The 19,761-nt window shown below is 40.6% G+C and overlaps 1 protein-coding gene across 2 annotated transcripts in view; it reads left to right on the top strand.

The window, feature by feature from the left end:
- The window catches only part of PTPRG (protein tyrosine phosphatase receptor type G), a 770,267-nt gene that overhangs the window by 136,304 nt on the left and 614,202 nt on the right, over positions 1–19,761 (top strand). The window lies entirely within an intron of this gene.

Raw genomic sequence — 19,761 nt, 5'->3', positions numbered from 1 at the left:
CTCTGGGCTTTATGTTCTAGGAATGAAAATTATATTTATCATTAGCCTTGGGAAAATATTTTGCAATTCACATTTGCAGCTCCTGTAACAAAGATCCCCAATGCCAGCCAGAAGTGATTTGATGATTGGAATTACCTATTTGGGGGAATGATTAATATAACTCTATCATCATCATCTATCTATCAATGATAATATACCTCTATCATCATCTGTAATAAAGACTTGAAACTCTGTATACATTCACACACGTGTGTGTACCCACACACGCACACCATGACGGTTTGTTTACTGAATCTTAGAAAAACTCCAGAAGGATTTTCAGTAAGACTAATGCATATTTCTGATAGTTTGTGGCATACATGAAGTTCACTGTGGAGGGGGCATTGGGAAAGCACCCCCAAATAAATAGATAATCAGTTTTCCTCTAGGGCAGCTGGAAGGGAGTGAGACTCAGTGTGAGGCTGATGGTGACTGCCCGGCTGGGAAGCCTGGATCTCTGTGATGTGATGCTGACACCATAGCGTCCTTGGAAATTTAGGCACCGAAGCTGAAGTGTCAAGGGCAAATGTGGACGACAGGCATTGATTTGCATTGTATCTACCTCTCTCGGGGCATTTCTGTGTCGCATCAGAAATTCTAGTCTTCCTATTTATTGACAGTGAATAATTTTCTCAAGCAATGAAGGCGAACCAGCTAGTAACAATAATCACAGTGATGACAGAAAAGTCTGTCTCCTTGTAGAGTGTACTTATTCCATCATTGAATTATTTGATCAGACAGCTTGAGGATTCAACCAGCTTTTAATTATTTTTACTGGAAGGGTTTTAGGAAAATCAGTTTGTGTTCTGAAAAAAATTCTCCAGCTATCAAGTGGGGTTAGAATTAGTGTTCCTCTCAGATGCTTGGGATTGAAAGCACATCAGCAGAAGGCTCATCAGTCAGGGAAGGGGCGCGCCTTCTGCATGTGTTTCCTGCCTCCCTCGGGGCAGTGTCCAAACCTTCCCTGGGCTAGGTGATAAGGGAGAACTTTGCCAGGCTTTGTTCTGGCATTAGTCCCAATCAGGCAGTGGACTTCACTTGTTGTGATGACTTGACCAACCTCTTACTGTTTGCAGCAGATGGCTTTGAATGCACATGTGGTTTGGGTAGTTGCTGTTACTTTCTGTCAATGCAGAGGTTCCTTGGTTCTTCCAGGCCACTAAAGCCAAGAAGGGAGAGAGAGTGAGATGGCAGAAAGCCACGAAGGGGCAGAGTCACATTCCTTTCCTAGTGTTGATTTCAGGGAAGTCCATCAACCTATTCTCTCCAGGATAAGAGGCAATTGCTTCATTGTCCCTGTGCTTGATGGGGACACGTGGTACGCACACCAGCTGTTTCAGGACCTTGTCATTCTTGTTTTCCATCTCCTGGACATCTGATACATGCAAAGTGGAGGAAATGTGCAAAACAGTGGAAGGTGGGTTGAGCAAACACAAAACCAGGCAGAGCCTGGGACCCTAAAACCACTCTGTGTTTTCACTCTTCTGGTCCATGAAATGTTGAATTGATGCTTCCTTCTCCTAATCACCACTCATCAAGGCCAGCACTGTGCTGTTTATAGGTTACACATCTTAAGAGAAAACGACGCATCGGATTCTGGTAGTTGACTCCAGTTCTCTTTGAAATGCCCTTCAAAGTATTTGACTGGAAACAAAGCTCTTTGAGTTAAAACAACCCTCTGTTGGCTTTTTAGCTTGTGTCAGGTTTTTGCTAGGAAATATGTTTTTTAAAGGAAATTAATAGACGATACTCAATGCTTGGCAGTTTTAGATTTCAGCACCGTCTTCGTCTAAAGCCACACTAGTATTTTTTTTTTTTTTTAACTTAAGATGAAACTGCTTAGAGAATGATTGATTTTTGTAGAGAATTGCTGTGTTTTTACATTGACAAAATCACTCTAATCTGTCAATATGGGAATGATTAAATAAAATATGACAACAAAAATGTGGAATATTAGGCACTTTCAAATGACATTAGTCTGTGTATACTGACTTGGAAAAATTACTGTATTGTTGGATGATAAAAGCAACTTGTACAATATAGAGTATAATCCTATTTGTGTTTTTAAAAGGGTTGTGAAGACCAGCGTATATATATATATGTATTTCTGTGTGTGTATTTGTGTATGTATTGTAATCATACACAAATTTTTGTGTATATATTTGTGTGTGTATTTGTAAACACTTAGCTATAAACTAAACTGTGTTCTTTCAGAAACATGAAACAACATTGAGTAGAAGGGGGCAAAGGGTGGCCAACATGCTTCATTTGGACCTATGTATTGTCCTAATGTTGCGCAGTACGGATGTATTTATTCACCATTGTTGTTCAGTCGATAAGTTGTGTCTGACTCTTTGCAACCCCATGGACTGTAGCCTTCCAGACTCCTCTGACCTCCACTATCTCCTGGAGTATGCTCAGATTCATGTCCATTCAGTCGGTGATGCCATCCAACCATCTCATCCTCTGCCACCTTCTTCTCTTTTTGCCTTCAATTTTTCTTCCCAGCATAAGAATCTTTTCCAGTGTGTTCCTTCTTTGCATCAGGTGGCCAAAGTATTGGAGCTTCAGCTTCAGCATCAGTCCTTCTAATGAATATTCAGGGTTGATTTCCTTTAGGATTGACTAGTTTGATCTCCTTGAAGTCCAAGGGATTCTCAAGAGTCTTTTCCAACACCACAGTTCAAAGGCTTCCCTGAAGGCTCAGTGGTAAAGAATCCTCCAGTCAAGCAGGAGAAGTAGATTCCATCCCAGGATCGGGAAGATCCCCTGGAGAAGGAAATGGCAGCCCACTCCAGTATTCTTGTCTGTGAAATCCCATGGACAGAGGAGCCCTGTAGGCCACAATCCATAGGGTTGCAAAGAGTCGAATGCAACTGAACAACAATACATGTATATACTCAGTTCAGTTCAGTTGCTCAGTAGTGTCTGACTCTTTGCAACCTCAGGGACTGCAGCACGTCTGGCTTCTCTGTCCATCACGAACTCCCAGAGTTTACTGAAACTCATGTCCATCGCATTGGTGATGCCATCCAACCATCTTATCCTCTGTCATCCCCTTCTCCTCCTGCCTTCAATCTTTCCCAGCATCAGGGTCTTTTCCAATCAATGAGTCAGCTCTTTGCATCGGGTGGCCAAAGGACTGGAGTTTCAGCTTCAGCATCAGTCCTTCCAATGATATTCAGGACTGATTTCCTTTAAGATGGACTGGTTGGATCTCCTTGCAGTCCAAAGGATTCTCAAGAGTCTTTTCCAACATCGCAGTTCAAAAGCATCAGTTCTTCAGCTCTCAACTGTCTTTTATAGTCCAATTGTCACATCCATACATGACTACTGGAAAAACCATAGCTTTAACTAGACAGACATTTGCTGCTGCTAAGTCGCTTCAGTCGTGTCCGACTCTGTGTGACCCCATAGACAGCAGCCACCTGGCTCCCCCATCCCTGGGATTCTCCAGGCAAGAACACTGGAGTGGGTTGCCATTTCCTTCTCCAATGCATGAAAGTGAAAAGTGAAAGTGAAGTCACTCAGTCGTGTCCGACTCCAGCGACCCCATGGACTGTAGCCTAGCAGGCTCCTCCGTCCATGGGATTTTCTAGGCCAAAGTACTGGAGTGGTGTGCCATTGCCTTCTCTAAGACAGATCTTTGTTGGCATATAAATTCTGGAAAGTATCCCAACAAGAATAATGCTGTCAGTAGTTTGTCTTTGGTTACCATTTGGGTTCCCACCAAGAACAGATAGAACACCAAGTATTTTCGGGTAATTTTAATATGTTGAAGGGCAGATGGGGCTTTGCTAAGAGCTGGTAGGTATATTGGAATACTATTAATAAAGAGGAATGATCTTTGAAGCCCGACTCATAATGAATTTACTTGGGGGAACAGAAGTGGAATATTACTTCACGTGCAGATTGAAATACTTTTTAGGTTATGAAGACTGCATAAGATAAGAAAGATAAAGAATGAGCATTCCATTTGATATTTATAGTTATTTTTCCTTTTGTACATTCCAGTGCCAAACTGTGAATAATATATGATAAACAACAAATTTTCTTCTGCTCACATACAGTGTCCTGTCTTTTAAGGATTCAGCTGCCCTTCAGTATATATGGTGCTACTTAATGGTTTGATACAGAGTTTTGTGTTGTACGTAAGTCGCAAAATAACATTTTTTTAAAATTTGAAAAGATAGAGAACTGGCAGTTTGTAAGACACAAGGAGTTGAAATTTAGGTGGTGCTAAATTGCCTTACAGATTTGGACAAATCATTGGTCAAGTCTCCTTTGTACAACTTGCAATACATTCTTGTAATAAGGTTTCAGCTGGAGGTTTTCAACTATGAGGTGTGATTAAAGAAAATCACTTGACTGTATACAGTTGATGTGAGTATTACGTGAAGTAACGTACAACATAAGTACAGTTTATGGCAGTGTTGTTGATAGCTATTAGCCTGCTATTACACTGGGAATGATCAGAAGTGAAAAATTCTTGGCAAATGTTAGCTACTTCTATGTAAGCACATGTAAAACTTAAGAGTATGGTGTACATTTTATTCAGTATCTTCACAGTCCTTTCGTTAATCATTGTTTTTATAGCAATAGGATATGATGTGAGACTAAGAATTTTTATTAATTGGTTGCTGTTCCTTGGAATCAAAATGAAGAAAAGATTAACAGTGAAAGAATATTAAAAATGCAGTTTGCTCATTTGTTACATTAGGTGATTCAGTTTTATGGAGAGGTAGGCTTTGCATTAATGTCCAGCTATTTAGCATGATGTATAAATGATTAATATATGAGAAAATCTGAATTTAGTACCTGTCCAAAACTTGTTAGAATAGATGATTTTTATGTTTCCATTAGGTTTTGTGATGGGAAATAATATATTTTATGTTAGAGAATATTCAAATACTCCTGCTTATTACCCATGAGATGTCCTAAAAGTTGGCAGTGTATTCCTTATCTGCTAATATATTCTGAACTCTTATGGTGAAATGCCTAGGTAACGTGTTAGAATTGAATATACATTCATTATCTGTATTGTCTATTAGCCAGGATCCAGTAGATTAAGCAGGCGTTTTCTTTCCATTAAGTGGCTGGATTAGAGTGCTAATGAACCCCAAAAGAAGGTTGATCCTTGTCCTGAAAAGGTGGGCTAAAATATCCCAAGAAAAGAGACAGATGTGTAATCTTCTGCAGAATAAAGATATTAAAAACTGTCTGTGTTGGAGTTGCCGAGGGAGAGGGGGAAGACAATAATGAAATCTGACTCTGCTTGGGCTCCTGTATGGAGAGGAGGTAAAGGAGGCAAGCTGTTCAAAAGTAAGTGAAGTTTGAATTGTGTAGGAAATGACTCGGTTGTGCTGGAAAATTCTGCTATAAGACTAATAAACTGTGAAGACCTAAGTAAAATATGGTGGTTATATCTGATAACACTGTTGTGTAATAGAAATTTGCTAAGAGAGTGGAACTTACATGTTTTCTCTCCCTTACACACACACACACACACACACAAATACATATGTGAGTTCATGGATGTGTTAATCAACTAGAAGGGGGAGTCCTTTCACAATGTATATTTGTATAAAATCACCATGATGTACACATTCAATATAATTTTACTTGTCAGTAATAGCTCAGTAAAGCTGAAATAAAAGAATTGCTAGGTAAATATAATTTTTTATGACCCTTACTCCAGCCTTTCCTGATTTGGTAGCCTGTGTTTTCCAGTCTCTTCCTCTCCAAACTAGATATTTGAAAGGAAGGAGAGTGATTTTTCTTCCTTCCTACTAAAGTTGAATTCTACCATACTGTTTAACCATATATTATACCTTTTAATTCAGTCCAGTCACATAAATGCCACTTTCAATAGTTAATATAAACATTTCTTAGAATGTGTTAAAAAAGCTGGAGAGGAGAAAAAATGAAACAGTAAGAAGATATTTATAGTGTAAGTCAACATCAATCCATTTATACACACACACACACACACACACACACACACAGACTTCTGCCTACATCTTTCTGATGACTAATTATACTCGTACATTCCAACTCCACTTTTTCTGATTTCACTTTTTCTTTCCTCTTCTGATCTAGAATCGACCAGAGTTTTTTTTTTTTTAAAACTACCTTAGTGTGTAATATTTAGGAAAAAAATTAAAGCTGGTAAGGGATGATATAGGAATGGATTTTCTAAAATTCCCTTACATATTGAAGCTCTAGTGAGATAACATATTATTGAATGACAAAGAACAATATGTTTGATAAAACATCAAATTAGTTAGAGTGTGGATTAAAGATACAGTTTACCCTTGAACAATGCAGGAGTTAGGGGTACTGACCTCCTCACCTCCATTTAACATGAGCATATAACTTTACAGTTGGCCCTGTGTTTACACAGGTCTCTGCATCCGCAGCTCCTCATTTGTGGACCAGCTGTAGCTCCTGTAGCACTGTAGTATTTACTGTTGAACAAAATCTACGCATAAGTGGACCCATGCAGTTCCACCCCATGGTTGTTCAGGGGTCAGCTGTATTCTTACTATGTACCTATACCTGGCCTAGAACAGTGTCAGTGGAAATAGATATTTGGTTCTGTAATCTTTGAAAGACAGTCTGTAAGCTTCCACAGAAAGGGAAGAATACACATATGTGTTTGTATTTCCCACTTTTGGGAATGGTAGGAAATGCATGTTCCCACTTACGGGAATTGATCCTGTGATAAATAAGCTTGCATATCTGTACCAAGATTTGTATTCATTGATAGTAAGTGCAGCCATTTTGGGGATAGCATGGACCTTGAAACAGCCTGAATATACATATTTGGGATTCTTGCTTGTGACATACTTGTATATGGTGTGTGATGTGTAGCCATCTTGAAGCAAAGAGGTGACTATGTACGTACTGGTTTACAATGATTTCTGATCTAGGTATGGAGTGAAGAAGGATCATGTGCAGAATTGGTATGATAGTCTTAACTTTTTTTTCTCAGTGAGGGTGTTGGAGAGAGGAACATTCTGGTTCTCTTATGTCTCTGTCTTCATCTCTTTCTGTCTCTGCCTTCCACACACACAGGGTCTTTGGAAAGATGTGAAATAAATACTGAAGAATGGGGAGGGACTCCTGCTTTTCACTGTCTACTCGTTTGAACTATTTGGATTTCTGTTACTGTGTACTTTGGTTTTGCACAGTTTAAAGATAAAAATTCCGGGGGGAGAACAAGATGACGGAGGAGTAGGTGGACGTGGAGTTCATCTCCCTCCACGAGTACATCAGGAATACACCTTCAGACACAGACGTGCAGGCAGAACAACAGCTGAGAGTGGACAGGAGTACCTGACCAGTGGGAAAGAATATATAGAACCACACGTAACTCAGTGGCAGCAAGGAACTAGAGGGAAAACCAGGAGTTGTTAGTAGGGCTGGACCTGCCCTTGGCGGGTGGGGGAACTGAAGCAGGGGTCCCATCCCCACATCAGGGCAGTTGTCTGAGTCAGAGGAGAAACATTTAAGGCTGAGAGTGAAATAGCTGATCTGTGGCAGCCTAAATGGAATGAGAATCAGTCCTTGCCGCAGCCATGCATACCCCGGACAGGGACCCCTGGAAGGCGCAGCTGCTGGGAGCTGGAGTTTAGGGATTGTGGAGCAATCCCAGGGTGAGGGTTGCTGTTGACTGCAGAGAGACAGATCCACGGGATGTGAGGGAGGAGATTGTAGTGGGAAATGCCTGTGGAGGAAAGCCAGGAAGCCATGGAAGCAAGGTGATACTGCTGAGTCATGCGTAGTGGGAGGGGCCATCACCATAGCCCCTCTCTCTCCCCACATGCCAGCATCGGCAGCTGAACAATAGAGAGGCTGGCCCATCAAATGCCTGATATACTGATCTACAGAGCAGAACCCCACCAGGGTGCTCCTTTAAGTGACTGATGCGCTGATCTACAGAGTAGGACCCCACTCGGGGTCCCCCTTTGAGGGCCTGAAGGCAATGGCACCCCACTCCAGTACTCTTGCCTGGAAAATCCCATGGGCGGAGGAGCCTGGTAGGCTGCAGTCCATGGGGTCGCGAAGAGTCGGATACAACTGAGCGACTTGACTTTGACTTTTCACTTTCATGCATTGGAAAAGGAAATGGCAACCACTCCAGTGTTCTTGCCTGGAGAATCCCAGGGATGGGGGAGCCTGGTTGGCTGCTGTCTATGGGGTCTCACAGAGTCGGACACGACTGAAGTGATTTAGCAGCAGCAGCAGCAGCAGCAGCAGCAGCAGGGTGCCCCTTTAAGGGCCTGATGCGCTCATCTACAGAGCAGAATCCCACCCAGGGTGCTCCTTTAAGTGACTGATGCGCTCATCTACGGAGTAGGACTCCAGCCAGGGGACTCTTGTATGTGCCTGACACTCTGAACAACAGAGAAGGACCCCAGGCAAGGGTGCCCTCTAAGTACCTGAACGGGTAGAGCTACAGAGAAAGACTGGCCAAAGAGGCCTTCTGATCACCAGCTACAAGAGGCTCGAAAAAAGACTCTGATAGGGCCATAACTCCTGCGGCGGAGGCAGTGCGTGTTCCTGCACACTTGGCGCTGCCAGGGTCCCCGCAAGCCAAGCAGCTGTGCCACCTTCATGCTCAGCTCTCCCTGGGGCAGAACTGCCACAGGCAAAAAACGTCTTGTGTCTATGCATGCAGGGTCGCTTTGGTTGTATCTGACTCCTTGCGACCCTGTAGACTGTGGCCTGCCAGGCTTCTCTGTCAGGGAGAGGGGCTCTCCAGGCAAGAATACGGGAGCGAGCGTGTTGGCCAGTACTGGTTGCCATACCCTTCTAGCACACTATATTTTGTGCAGCCCTAGCCGCCAACTCCCCTGAGTGCCTGGTGTTGCCAGAACCCCTGTGACCCAAGCAGCTGCACCACCTCCACACCTGGCCTCACAGGAGCAAACCCTAGTCCTCCAGGGCAGCCTCAGGAGCAAACCCCAGTGGAGGACTCACATGCAGAGGTGGAAATAAAACCACAATTGAAACCCAGGGGAGTGTGACTAAGGAAGAAGATCCAAAACATTCCCACCATCTGTACAAGCTACAGATTAAATCCACACGATCAACTAGGCAGACTCTGTCTGTGGAATAAATAAGAGGTCATTGAGAGCTCCCACAAAAGAAAACTCACTAGTTCTGATAGCTGCGGACACTGGAGGCAAGAACACACAGGAGTAGGACCAGATTAGAATCTGAGCTGCCCCCACATCAGGTCCAGAGATCAGCACAGTGTTGGAGGGAATCTTAGGGAGGTGAGATGGATTGTGACTCCCAGCGAGGGAAAGGACTCTGACAGCAGTGACTCAAGAAAAACATTTATTCTTCTTATGTTTTGACTTGTTCTGTAGATTCCTTTGTATTCCCCCCTCTGTTGTAGTTGTTGATTTTATTGGCACTATGAAATCTAATTAAGCTTTTGAGCTTTTTTTTCCCCTCAGTCACATTTTTTGTTGTTGTTATAAACCTCTGCCTCCACGTTGGGTTTTTGCAGTTCTGGAAAGTGTTCCTCCTTCTTTTTTTTTTGAATTTTAGTTTTTAATTTTTTAAACCTATTATTATTTTTTCTATATTTATTCCTTTGTTTGCATTTCCTTCTGTTCTTTTCCCTTTGCAGTTACTCTTTAATGTATATAAATCTTCATTTACCTCTTTAAATTTGCATATCTCTTCTTTCTTTCTTTTCCTCTCAACATATTTGTTAGTTTTATTTTCATTGCTTTATTTGTTTTCCAGTTTGTGCTTTAGTCAGTTTTGTTCTGGTAGATATAATTTTTGGTTTCCTTTGTTTGCCAGGTCAATCTATTGTACTTTATTTTTGTTGGACTGTTTTGATTTTACTTATGGATGTATATGGCACCCCACTCCAGCACTCTTGCCTGGAAACTCCCATGGATGGAGGAGCCTGGTGGGCTGCAGTCCATGGGGTCCCTAAGAGTCGGACACAACTGAGCGACTTCACTTTCACTTTTCAGTTTCATGCATTGGAGAAGGAAATGGCAGCCCACTCCAGTGTTCTTGCCTGGAGAATCCCAGGGACGGCAGAGCCTGGTGGGCTGCCTGTCTATGGGGTCACACAGAGTCGGACACGACTGAAGCGACTTAGCAGCATGGATGTGTATGTATACGTGTATATTCAGTCACACTTTTTATTGTTGTTATAAACCTCTGCCTGTATGTTGGGCTTTCACAGTTCTTTGGAGTTTTCCTGGTTTTTTTTTTTTTTTTTTTCCCCCCTCTTTCTTCTTCTGTTTTTTTTACTCTTTTTAAAATTTTAATTCTTTATACCTATTATATTTTTCTACATTTATTCCTTTCTTTGCCTTCACTTCTGTTCTTTTCCCCTTGCAGTTAATCTTTAATGTATATAAATCTTCATCTACTTCTATCTAACTTTGCGTATGTATTCTTTCTTTCTTTTCTTTCTTTCCTTTCCTCTCAACATATTTGTTAATTTTGTTTTCATTGCTTTATTCCCCACTTGGCACTTTGCTTTAGTTTTGTTTTCCACTTTGTGCTTTAGTTATTTTTGTTCTTAACTGGTAAATATAATTTTCGATTTCCTTTGCTCACCGGGTCAATCTACTGTACTTTATTTTTGTTGGACTGTTTTGACTTTGCTCATGGGTGTATATGTATATGTGTACATTCCATTATTTTAATTATTATTTGCATGATTTTTTAACTACTATTTTTCTGGGGTTCATGGTTGGTTTTCGTTTTTGGATATTTGTTTTAATCTCACTTAATGCCATAACAAACCGCTTGTGGAATCTTCGTTCCTGACCAGAGATCAAGCCCTGAGCCTTTGGAGTGGGAGCATTGACTCCAAGGTCCTTGACTACCAGAGAACTAAGCCTAGGGAGTATCAAATAGTGAGAACTCACACAAAGGAAACCACTTGAAAACAAGGTGTGGCATCACACAACCACCAGTAGCACCCTGTGCAGGATGCCTCATCTAAACAACAAAGAAAACAAAAACACAAACCTAATTATCAGCAGACAGAATTATCACCTCACTCAGTCTTGCCCATCAGAGGAAAAACAAACAAAAACTCAGCACAAATCTCACCGGATAGGAAGCTACACAAACCACGGGACCAACCTTAGGAGGGCAGAAACCAAAAAGTTTGAATTCAACCTTGAATCTTGGGAAAAGGAGACCTCAGACACAATAAGTTAAAAAAAAATAATAATGAAAAGGCAGAGAAATACTACACAAATGAAGGAACAAAGTAGAAACACAGAAGTCCAAATAAATGATGAGGAAACAGGCAAGCTACCTGAAAAAGAATTCAGAATAATCATAATAAAGATGATAAAAAACCTTGAAAACAAAATGGAGAAAATGCAAGAATCAATTAACAAAGACCTAGAAGAATTAAAGAATAAACATACAGAGACAAACAGCACAATTACTGAAATTAAAAATACTCTAGAAGGAATCAGTAGCAGAATATCTGAAGCAGAAGAACGAATCAGGGAGCTGGAAGATAAAATGGTGGAAATAACTTCTGAGGAGCAGAATAAAGTTAAAAGAATGAAGAGATCTGAGGATAATCTCAGAGACCTCTGGGATAATATCAAACACACCAACATTTGAATGATAGGGGTTCCAGAAGAAGAAGAGAAAGGGAAAGGGATTGAGAAAATTTTGAGATTGAGAAAAAGAGATTATAGTTGAAAATTTCCCCAACATGGAAAAGGAAATAGTCAATCAAGTCCAAGAGTCACAAAGAGTCCCATACAGGATAAACCCAAGGAGATACCAAGACATATACTAATCAAACTAATAGAGACTAAAACACAAAGACTATTAAAAGCAGAAAGGGAGAAGCAACAAGTAACATACATGGAAACCCCATACACTTAACAGCTGATCTTTCAGCAGAAACTCTGCAGGCCAGAAAGGAAGGGCAGGATATATTTAAAGTACTGAAAAGGAAAAATCTACAGCCAAGATCACTGAATCTGGCAAGGATCTCATTCAGAATTGATGGAAAAACAAAAAGCTTTACAGACAAGCAAAAGTTAAGAGAATTAAGTACCACCAAATCAGCTTTACAACAAATGTTAAAGGGGCTTATATAGTCAAGAAATACTAAAGAAGAAAAAAGATCTACAAAATCAATGCCAAACAATTAAGAAAATGGCAATAGGAACATATATATCAATAATTACTTTAAATGTAAATGGATTAAATGTTCCAACCAAAAGACACAGACTGGCTGAATGGATACAAAAATAAGACCCATATATATGCTGTCTATAAGAAACCCATTTCATACCTAAAGACACATATAGACTGAGAATGAGAGGATGGAAAAATATATTTCATGCAAATGGGAAGCAAAAGACAGCTGGAGTAGCAATCCTTTTATCAGACAAAATAGACCTTAAAGTAAAGAAGATTACAAGAGATAAGGAAGGGCCCTACATGATGATCAAGGCCTCAATCCAAGAGGAAGACATAACAATTGTAAATATCTATGCACCCAACATAGGAGCACCTCAATACATAAGACAAACACTAACAGACATAAAAGGAGAAATTGACAGTAACACAATAATAGTAGGAGACTTTAATACCCCACTCACACCAATGGACAGATCACCAAAACAGAAAATTAGTAAGGAAAGACAAGTCTTAAATGATTAGATGAGATGGATCTCATTGATATATTCAGGACAGTCCATCCAAATGCAGAAGAATACACCTTCTTCTCAAGTGCACATGGAACATTCTCCAGGATAGACCACATCTTGGATCACAAATCAAACCTCAGTAAATTTAAGAAAATTGAAATTGTATCTCTTCTCCAACCACAATGCTATGAGACTAGATATTAATTACAGGAAAAAAAAACTAAGCGACACAGACACATGGAGGTTAAACAACACATTTCTAAATAACCAACGGTTACTGAAGAAATAAAAAGGGAAATAAAAAAAATTCTAGAAACAAATGACAATGAAAACATGACAGCGCAAAACCTATGGGATGCAGGAAAAGCAGTTCTAAGAGGGAAGTTTATAGCAATACAATCCTACCTTAGGAAACAAGAAAAGCATCTAATAGACAACTAAAACAACTGGAAAAAGAACAGAAAAACCCCAAAGTTAGTAGAAGGAAAGAAATCATAAAGATCTGAGCAGAAATAAATGAAAGAAGAAATGAAAGAAACAGTAGTAAAGATTAATAAAAGTAAAAGCTGGTTCTTTGAGAAGATAAAATTGACAAGCCTTTAGCCAGACTCATCAAGAAAAGAAGAGAGAATCAAATCAACAAAAGTAGAGATGAAAAAGGATGGTTACAACAGATGATGCAGAAATACAAAGGATTATAAGACACTATTATGAACAACTATATGGCAATAAAATGTATAACCTGGAAGAAATGAACAGATTCTTAGAAAAGTTCAGTCTTCCAAGACTAAACCAGGAAGAAATAGAAATTATGAACAACCTAATTACAAGCACTGAAATTGAAGCTGTGATCAAAAATCTCCAAAAAAAAAAACAAAAGCCCAGGACCAGATGGCTTCACAGGAAAATTCTATCAAACATTTAGAGAAGAGCTAATGCCTATCCTTCTAAAACTCTTTCAAAATATTGCAGAGGAAGGAACACTTCCAAACTCATTTATGAGGCCACCATCACTCTGATACCAAAACCAGACAAAGACAACACATGAAAAAGAAAACTACAGGCCAATATCACTGATGAACATAAATGCCAAAATCCTCAACAAAATTTTAGCAAATAGAATTTGGAAACACATCAAAAAGCTCATACACCACGATCAAGTTGGGTTTATTCCAGGAATGCAAGGATTCTTCAATATGTGAAATCAATCAATGTGATACACCTTATTAACAAATTGAAAAATAAGAACCATATGATCATCTCTGTAGACCTTTGACAAAATTCCTAGATGTCCATTGACCGATGAATGGATAAAGAAGTAGTAATACATATACACAATGGAATATTACTCAGCCATAAAAATGAACGAATTTGAGTCATTGATGAAATGGATGAACTCAGAATCCTTATACAGAGTGAAGTGAGTCAGAAAGAGAAAGATAAATATCATATTCTAACGCATATATGTGGAATATAGAAAAATGGTACCGAAGATTTTATTTACAGGGTAGCAGTGGAGAAATAGACATAAATAATAGACTTATTGACATGGGGAGAGGGGAGAAGACGGTGAGATGTATGGAAAGAGTAATTTGGAAACTTATATTACCATATGTAAAATAGATAGCCAATGGGAATTTGCTGTATGGCTCAGGAAACTCAAACGGGGGCTGTATCAGTCTCGAGGGGTGGTATGGGGCAGGAGATGGGAGGGAGGTTCAAAAGAGAATGGATATATATATACCTATGGCTGATTCATGTTGAGGTTTGACAGAAAACAAAATTCTGTAAAGCAAATATCCTTCAATACAAAAATTTTTTTAAAATGGCCTTAAAAAAAATTCCTGCAATTGGCATGAGGCTTCCTGATGTCTTAAAAGTGTTGTACTTTGTGGGTTCAGTTATATCCCATGCTCTGCTGCTTAATTTAGTTTCTAGGTCTCAATTTTCTTCCCTTGAGAAGGAGTTCCTCTGACTAAAGGATTTCTTTGTTCCTTTGTCATCTCTGAAATCCTGTGCCTTGTGGGGCCCCATTTGCCCTCTGCATTTGAAACATTGCTTTCATTTTTCAGATTAATAATACGGTATTATAGTAAATACACACTAAATTTAAGTACACATTAATATATTCCTGGTTCAAAAATGGTAGAGAGAATGAGTGAATGAATATTATTTTGGCAAGAGAGTTGGATATAGGGATTTAAGGAAACATTTTGTGAATGTTCTGTTGCCCCATCAATGTGGGGTTGAGTTGGTTGGAATATAAACACCGATTATTATTATTATTTTTTTAAACACCGATTATTTTTGATGGAAAACATTTATTCATTTTGAGCGTGCTGGGCTTTGGTTGCTGTGTGCGGACTTTCTCTAGTTGGGGCTACTCTCTAGCTTTGGTGCTCGGGCTTACCGCGGTGGCTTCTCCTAGAGCACGGGCTCCAGGGCACGTGAGCTTCAGTAGCTGTGGCTCATGGGCTCAGTAGGTGCAGCTCTCAGACTCTAGAACGCAGGCTAAGTAGTTGTGGTGCACAAGCTTAGTCGCTGTGCTGCCTGTGGGATCTTCCAGGACCAGGGATCGAACTGGTGCCCCCTGCATTGCTAGGTGGATTCTAACCACTGAACCACCAGGGAAGCTCAAACACAGAGCTTTTATTTTTATTTATTTATTTATTTTAACACAGAGCTTTTAAACTAACACTTTGAGGGTCTTTTGAGGACAAGCCCCGTCACATGCTTCTACTCGTGTCGTAGAGCTTATAACTCCCCTAGTGCTTCTCCGGTTATGGTAAATATTTTTTGTTGTTACTGTAGAGGGCTACACATTGACGTCTTAAGTGCATAGCCATTTAAAAAATTCAGACCATGTGCTCTTTTCTTTTTTTAGCAGTAGAAGGAAATTTTGTTAACCTTGTTCACTGTGTGCTAAGTTGCTTAAGTTGTGTCTGACTCTTTGCCACCCTATGACCTGTAGGGCACCAGACTCCTGTCCATAGGATTTCCCAGGCAAGAATACTAGAGTTGGTTTCAATGCCCTCCTCCCGGTGATCTTCCAAATCCAAGGATCAAACCCGCGTCTGTCTCCTGCATTGGCAGGTGGGTTCTGTACCGCTAGCGTCACCTGGGAAGCCGAACCTTGTAAGTAGTACTTGCCAAATGTGTAGAAACAACATCTTATTCAAGGCCAATATTAACACTTTCCCTCAGAGATCAAGAATGGTAAAGGATTCCTATTATCATCACCACTATGACTTCCTCCTTCTCCTAACTTTGTTGTGGTGTAATTAGTATACAAAAAAAAAAAAAAAAAAATCCCATGGTCATTTCTAATGTGATACTGTCCTTCGTTTTATAAGGCTTTCTCACTGATGGGTTGTGTCGACCAAGAGACATAGATGGTTGAAACCAAGAGAAGAGTTTTATTTCAGGGCTTAGATTGCAGAGATACAGATTTGGGTAACATAAAAAAAGAGTATTTTGGCAAAGAGACTCACAAAGACTCTTCTGTCATAAAGTCGAAGGGTTATGAAGGTATTGCCACAATATTGTTAGAGTTGTCTGGCTATGATTATGATGGACTTTGACGCAAGAAAGGGAATATTTGTCCTTGAGGCATAGGCTGTCAGTTATTTTAGGGTAAAGGTTCCAATAATTATCTGGAGTTCTAGAACATTGAGCAGAGGTCCTGGATGCCTATGTTACACAGAAGTGTTCAAAGTTTGCGTTTCCATTTAGGCTGCTGTTACTGCTACTGCTAAGTCACTTCAGTCGTGTTCGACTCTGTGCGACCCCAGAGACGGCAGCCCACCAGGCTCCCCCATCCCTGGGATTCTCCAGGCAAGAACACTGGAGTGGGTTGCCATTTCCTTCTCCAATGCATGAAAGTGAAAGTGAAGTCGCTCAGTCCTGTCCGACTCCTAGCGACCCCATGGACTCCAGCGTACCGGGCTCCTCCGCCTATGGAATTTTCCAGGCAAGAGTACTGGAGTAGGGTGCCATCGCCCTCTCCGTCCATTTAGGCTGAGATGTGCGTAAATCATGCTTCCTCAGTGACCTGCTGGTTCTGTGTTAGGGAACTCTCAGCAGTACTGATTCTCATTTTGATTTTCCTTTCACAAATGCATGGAGCCCCTACCTTGTATGTGTAGACTAGGTAGGAAGCATGACTGGCATCCTGTGCTCTCTTCAATGGAAAAATACCTTTTCCTGGCTTTTGCTAGTGTAGGGCGGTGTACAAAAAAGGTTATCTTTTTTTTTTCCCCCAGAGAGTGTTTTGAAAAGCCAGCCTGTTTAGTGTTTTCCTGCTTTACTTGTTCATGGTTGATCTTGGAGTCACACCTGGTTTTGAATACTGCCTGCTCCAGAGATACAGTCCTGTGATCCGAAAGTGCCTTCAACTCTGAGCTTTCCGTGTTTCATCTCTCTAGTGGGAATGTGGCAATCTGCCTTCATGCATTTGCTGGGAGGGTTGATGGGACCCATGGAAAGTGGTCGTGACACAGTGTCTGGCACATGGGATATGGGCAGTTACGATTGATCAGCCATTGCTACCGTCATTGTTACGGTCTGTGTGTGGGTTGGAAAACCATTGCCAGACATGAGACAGAATGAGAGAGGAATACAGTTTATTAGAGTGGGGGATGCTCTTAGAACAGCGAGCCAGCTTAAGGGAAAGCCACCCCCTTTGGTGAACTAGTCGGTAATGTTTATAGCCTTAAGACAGGAAGGGTGGCATTAGGTGATTGGTTAGAATGCTCCAGGGTGGGTAATAGCGTGGGTATTTTACCTACTGTGGGGTCAGGGAACAGGATGGTATAGATCCAGAGGCTCACAGCAAAAGTTGTTATGGGGCTCGGTCCGTTCCAGAGACTTTTGTCCCATGACCGTGGTTCAGGGCTCCACACCTGTGACCTTGCGGTGGTGCTGGAGAGTCATCATCGTCATCATCATCTTTTTCTGGAAAGGGCCAGGTAGTGAGTGTTTTAGGCTTTGTGTGCCTTACTATCTCAGCACAACTGCTGAACAGCCATGGATGATACCTCAGTGAATGGGTGTGACTGTGTCCTAGTATATTAAAAAGCAGAGACATCACTTTGCCGACAAAGGTCCATCTAGTCAGAGCTATGGTTTTTCCAGTAGTCATGTATGGATATGAGAGTTGGACTATAAAGAAAGCTGAGTGCCGAAGAATTGATGCTTTTGAACCGTATTGTTGGAGGACTCTTGAGGGTCCCTTGGACTGTAGGAAGGTCAAAACAGTCAGTCCTAAAGGAAATCAGTCCTGAATATTCATTGGAAGGACTGATGCTAAAGCTGAAGCTCCAATCCTTTGGCCAACTTATACAAAGAACTGACTTATTAGCAAAGACCCTGATGCTGGGAAAGATTGAAGGCAGGAGGAGAAGGGGACGACAGAGGATGAGATGGTTGGATGGCATCACCGACTTGATGGACATGAGTCTGAGCAAGCTCCGGGAGTTGGTGATGGACAGGGAGGCCTGGCGTGCTGCAGTCCATGGGGTCACAAAGAGTCAGACATGACTGAGCGACTGAACGAACTGATGTCCTAGTAAAATTTTATTCATTAAGAACATTTACGAAACATTTATAAAAATAGACTGGATTTGGCTCATATATACTGTGTAAACAGACGAAGCTGTTTGTCAGTAACACCTCACATACAAAAGCAGGCAGATTAAATTTGGCCCGTGGGATGTGGTCTGCTGATCCTTTGTAGTAGTAGTTCTCGAACCTTTTATACTCAGGAGTCCTTTACAGACTTAAAAATTAAGGAGGACCCCTAAGAGCTTTTGTTGATGTGGGCTGTTTCTGTTGATATTTACTCTATTAACATTTTAGATTGAGCTATTTAAAAGTTATTAAGTCATGAAAATAACACCAATAAAACCATTGCATGTTGACATAATTTTCATGAAAAGCAACTATTTTCCAAAGCAAGAAATCTTACTGGGAAGAGTTTCACTGCTTTACATTTTTACAAATCTCTTTAATGTCTGACTCAATAGAAGACAGCTGGATTTCGGTAACTGCTTTTGCACTCAATCTGTTGTGATGTTCCAAGCCATATAGTTTCTGAGAAACTCACAGTCTATCTCCTGAGAGCATCTTGGGAACCTCAGGGGGCCATTTTGAGACCCTTTGTTTCTTAAAGGATACTTTGAGAATCATTGTTCTATTGACATTGTTAAGAGGAATTAAATTAGGTATTACCTTATAAGCGCCAGCTGCTTTTACCTGTTATTTTCAAGTTCCTTTGTCATCTTATTCAGAGCTGGAAGTGAAGGCTGCAGTGTTTCCCCCTTCCTCCTGTCACAGAAAGCATATTTAAGTCATGTGGTAAGAGTTTATGAAAGCGGGCTTGCTTTAGTTTCTGAAATGATTGTCACCTTAGCTTAAATTGTCTGCTGCTGCATCACAATAGAATTTTACTACTGTAGAGAAACAAAAGCCTGCAGATAGTCTGAATTCATTGGAGTAAAGAGGAACAAAAGAGAGGAGCTTCAGAACAGGAAAAATGCCTCTGATGACAAAGAAGCCTCCAGGAATGATTTGCATAAAAGTGAAACACTGGAAAAGCTCCAAGAAATTAAGGTTAAATACAAAAGGAGATTCAACCCTAGAATGGCTGCTTTTGAAATTACTTTTCAGGATTTTCAAGAGCAAATGTTTTGTACTTCAGTGTTGAGGGCCCTTGAACTCTAGGGCAGAGACACCTGGAACTGTGGATTCTTTGGGGAAGAGAGTGTGTTTTCGTGGTCTTGAAATTAATCCTTATTTAGTTAACTTGGAAAACCTTGAGAGTGTTCATATCTGTTTTGTCCGTATTCCTCTGTGCGGCCACTACCACGCAAGGGTTTCCATTTGCTCATAAGACTTGACTTTGAACTAATTAATAAGTTGTATTGCTAAAACCATTCTGTGAGATGTTAATACAGTCCCTTAAATGTGAGATTTTCCTTGTAAAGGTAGAATTACTTTGTCCAGAGTATTTTTTTTTTTTTTTTGGTTCTTAGATGTTTGGGAATAA

This window comes from Bubalus kerabau, chromosome 20, assembly GCF_029407905.1.
Source record: "Bubalus kerabau isolate K-KA32 ecotype Philippines breed swamp buffalo chromosome 20, PCC_UOA_SB_1v2, whole genome shotgun sequence".
Lineage (NCBI taxonomy): Eukaryota > Metazoa > Chordata > Mammalia > Artiodactyla > Bovidae > Bubalus > Bubalus kerabau.
Note: the sequence above shows the minus strand (reverse complement) of the source record. Positions and strands in the feature narration are given on the sequence as shown.